Genomic DNA, 5,000 nt, shown 5'->3' with positions numbered 1-5,000 from the left:
CTTCTTTGCTATCTCATATGATAAATGTTATATCTGCGAATAGACTTATCTGTATATGGCTCTGCATGTATTTAATTGGGTACGCACCTGTTAATGTCTGTGCCTGGAAATGTGTATGTTTGAATGTGTGTGTGTGTGTGTTTGTGTGTGTGTGTGTGAATGCAGATAAAAGGCCAAAAGGCGAATTTGTCAGAGTCCTTAGAGAAAGCGCTCGCCCTTCGAGGGATCCAAGGGCGAGGTCGGCCAAGACTTTAACCAAGCTGAGAGACCCGAGGATGAGCGACCAGACCGAGCGGTACAAATCTAACACGAATGGGAGTTTTTTTCCCTCACTTTTGCGTATACGTTTCGGTGTATATGCATGCATTAGAAAAAAAAGGTATGTATGGCTTTTTGGGTCCATTTCTAGCCCCGTATTTCAACAGAGCGGTTCATCTTTTATTCACTTGGACTAATTGTCTTCCATTTTATCTTCGTGTCTTTTGGTCTTTCCCTTCATACACATTTTAGGGATAGATTTATGCACACGCACACACACACACGAGGTCGCACGCACACAAACACACATAAACACTCAAGAGCTCGCTCACACACAAACATAAGCCCACCATACACACGCGCGTGCGCATACATACAAATACAAACTAATATGTATGAATAAATCAATAAACAAATAAGTTGAATACATGCACATATGTATATATATTTTTTATTTATAATATATATATATATATATTTATATATGGTATATATACATATACTTTTATTTAATATACACACATATATATTTATAGTTATAGACTATATATATATTTATATATATAGATTTGATATATGTATATGTATATATGATATGTATATATTTATACTATATATAAATAAATATATATATATTTATAGATATATCTTATTATATATATATGGTGGGTCATTGTGTGTGTGTGTGTGTCGCGCGGGTGTGTGTGTGTGTGTGTGTGGGTGTGATTGTTTGGTTATTATATATAGAGTATATGTATATATTATATATTATATATATAATATATATTGTATATATAATTTATATAATATATTTATAAATACGTATATGTGTATTTATATTACATATACTTATATATTTATTTATATATATATATTAATATATATATCTCGTATAAGTATATGTATATATATATTATATATATTTACTATATTATATATATATATTTAAATACGCATACACATATACATTTCCAGCAGAAGTATGAGTAATACATAGCAGAAACAGCTATCATCACTGTTATCAAAATTACTACGCTCATTGCTTTTGAAATTGCAAGATCAAACGAGATAGAGATATAGAGCTGTAGAGATCACTTTTATCTTGCTAAAGGCTATGGCTATAAATATGTGCGAGTTATAGTTTGGCAGGCTATGTTTGATGCTGTGAAAACTAGGAGCTTGCCTTGTATTATCTATGGTTTTCAGACATGGTTGCAGTATTTTGATATATTCTAGAGGTTTATCTTATTCTCATAGTCAAGGATTTTCAAAATTTTCTTATTCTCCTTCCATGATTTTGTATTCGTTGTCTTTCTTCTCTTGTTAACCGTTCAGAAAATAAATACATCCCTTTTTACCTTAACTATATGTCGATATGAATGAGAGAGAATATTCCTTTGATCTAAAAATACGATCGTGGGTTATTATTTTTCGTGAAAAGTCCATTGCGTTGTTCTCGACCTTTTCCAACCAACACCCAACGCCCCTTTTCACCCCCTAGGAGTTCACCCCGGCAACATCAACTACCGCAACGGGCATGTTCTACGTCTGAACTCTGGGAAACACATACGCACAATACCACGCTCTCTCCCTCTCTCCCTCTCCCCCTCTCTCCCTCTCTCCCTGTTCATCTCTTATTCATGAACACGGAATTTATAGCAACCTTGTGGATCCTGTGTACCATTAGGTTTTTCTTCTTTGCCACACACACCCCAATCCCTCACCTCCCCCCCCCCCACCCACCCACTCTTCCCAATTCCTCTCACCTACTCTCCCCTACCCTGCATCCCCACACCCACCCTCCCAAGAGATGCTCAAGAAATTCATAAGGCCAGCTTACTCGCGTGTAGGTGTTCTCCGTTCTGTCGGAAAGAAAAAAGGAAACTCGTCAAAGAAATTCAGAGTAGCAGCCGGCCATCACGGAAGAGAAAGAGAGATTGGGAGAGTGTGTGGAGAACGAGAGAGGAGTGAGGGGGGGGAGGAGGTGGAGTGGGGATCGGTGAGAGTGGGAGAGGAGAGGGGGATAGAAGGAGGGGACAAAAGTAGGAGAGTAAGGAAGGATAAGAGAGGGGACCGGTGAGGGGAGGATACGGGGGGAGGGGGAGATAAGTGAGGAGTGGGGGGGTGTCGGAGCGGGGAAAGGGAAGAAAGAAGGAGAGGAAAAGAAGAAGAATGAGGATAGTAAATAGATGGACTGTGCCGGTGGCTTGATAGTGAATAGTCGTGCTGTTGAAGATGGGATAGGGATCTGACTGATTTGTTGAACTTGTGCTTTGTTGTTGTTTGAAGAAAAGGGGAGTGAATGGAGGATAGAGACAGAGCCTGAAACAGGGAGAAAGATGGTAAGGCTGTTGTTATTGCCGCTGCTGTGTCGCCGCCGCTTATAAGGATCCCAGCTGACTGATGCCGAGCTTCCCCATTCCGTCACGAGATGGCTCTGCCTGTCTCCTTGGCCTGGCCCGCCCTCGCTCGATCCCGCCCCGCGTCGCCTCGCTCGCCCGCTCGCCTGTTGCTGCTGCTGCCGAGCCGTGCGTTTGTTTGTTTGCTCGACCCGCTCGGGGGGTGGGAAGGGCGGGAGGGAAGGATGAGGTGTTGGGTGGTGCAGAGCGAGAGAAAAGGAGGGAGGAGTAAAAAAGCAAAGGGCGGGGGGTGACGAGAGAGGCGATCGAGGAGCGTATAAGCGAGCGCCGCCGCGAGAAGAGAGGAGACGCCGAGACGAGAGAGACGAGGAACCGCGCGAGTCGAGCGAGCGGGAGAGAGAGCGCGAGAGCGCGTGGTAGCGAGCGGTCGAGAGACACAGGGAGAGAGAGCATCCTTGAGGCACGACCGAGCGAGAGCGGGGCGAGCAGCGCAGCGCGATATAGCGCATATTTGATCTGGCCTTACTCGCTAGCTTCGTGCTCGAATGTAGTACTCCTCGCTCTGCTCCCTAGGTAGAGATCACGGAGGAGAGACACGGGACGTCTGCACTCCCCCTCCTCCCCTCTCCCTTCTCTCTCTCTCTCTCTCTCTCTCCCCTCTCGTCTCTCTCTCTCTCCCCTCTTACTCATCTCTCTCTCTCTCTCTCTCTCCATCTCTCTCTCTCTCCTCTCTCTCTCTCTCTCCTCTCTTCATCTCTCCTCTTACTCTCTCCCTCATCTCTCTCCGTCATCTTCCTTACTCTCCTCCCCCTCTGCTCTCTCCTCTCTCGTTCTCTCTCTGGTCTCTCTCCTCTCTCTCAGCTCTCTCCTCTCCTCTCTTCTCTCTCTCTCTCTCTTCACTCCTTCTTCTCTCTCTCTCTCTCTCTCTGTCTCTCTCCTCCTTCTCATCTCTACTCCTCTCATCTCTCTCTCTCTCTCTTACTCTCTCCTTCTCTCTCTCTCTACCGTTCTCATCTCTCTCTCCTCTCTCTCTCTCTCTCCTCTCTCTCTCTCCTATACTCTCTTTCTTTCTCTCCTCTTCTCTTCTCTCCTCTCTCTCTCTCTTCTCATCTCTGTCTCTCTCTTCCTCTGCCTCCCTCCTCTCTCTCTCTCTCTCCTCTCCTTCTGTCTCTCTCGGTCTCCTTCTCTCTCTCTCTTCCTCTCCTTCTCTTCTACTCTCGGCTCTCTCTCACGCTCTTCTCTCTCTCTCTCTTCCTCTCTCCTCAATCCTCTCCACTCTGCTTCACTCCTCTCTCCCATCTCTCTCTCTCTCTCACTCTCTTCTCTCTCTCTCTCCCCTTCTCTCTTGTTCCTCTCTCTCCTTCTCTCCTCTCTCCTCTCTCTCTTCCTCTCTCTCTCTCTTCTCTCTCTCTCTCTTCTCTCTCTCTCCTCGCTCTCTCTCTCTCTCTATCTCTCTATCTCTTCCTCTCTCTCTCTCTCTCTCTCTTACTCTCCTTCTCACTCTCCCTCCCATTTCTCTCTCTCGCTCACTTCATCGCCCTTTTCCACTCTCCCTCTACCTTCCCTCTCTCTCTCTCTTCTCTCTCTCTCTCTCTCTCTCTTCTCTCTCTCTCTCTCATCACAAAACTCTCGTATTCTCTCATTCTCTCTTCTCTCTCTCTCTCTCTCTCTTAATCTCTCTCCTCTCTCTTCTCTCTCTCTCTCTCTCTCTCTCTCTCTCTCTCTCTCTCTTCTCCATCTCCCCACCACCTCTCTCTCTCTCTCTCTCTCTCTCTCTCTCTCTCTCTCTCTCTCTCTCTCTCTCTCTCTCTCTCTCTCTCTCTCTCTCTCTCTCTCTCTCTCTCTCTCTCTCTCAGGGTACTGACTTTAATATTCTTTTCACTCAACTTTATTCATTTTTTTCAAACAAGATACATTAGACTGGAATAAGTGTTGCCACACGCACGAGGACTCTTAAAAGGTCACCATGAATTTTGCATTAAAGGATTCATAAGCAGATAAGAATGGCGCAGTGAGTGAGTCAGTATATTTTATCGTCATTTTTGTTATCATTATCATAATTATGATTTTTTTATCCCTATCATTATTATTGTTATCAATATCATCATTATTATCGTTACCTTTATCATCATCATCACTAGTATTAAACATATGGACGGTCATAACCTTCGTATTCTATTATATACTCGAGTATCTTTTTTTAAAAATTCACACACATGGAAAAGAAAATGGGGAAGGAGGGAAGAGGTTTGGAAGGGGGGAGGGGGGATCGCCATATTCCAAGAGAGTTTTTGTATAAAATGTCATCTATTCATTCAGTCATCTCATCTGTCTATTTGTTTATTAATCATCTCTTTGTTTATTGGCCTTTTTAAATATCTA

This window comes from Penaeus japonicus, unplaced genomic scaffold, assembly GCF_977035675.1.
Source record: "Penaeus japonicus unplaced genomic scaffold, GWHDUDI00000001_assembly GWHDUDI00000011, whole genome shotgun sequence".
NCBI lineage: Eukaryota > Metazoa > Arthropoda > Malacostraca > Decapoda > Penaeidae > Penaeus > Penaeus japonicus.
The sequence above is the reverse complement of the archived record's forward strand: the minus strand, read 5'-3'. Positions refer to the sequence as shown.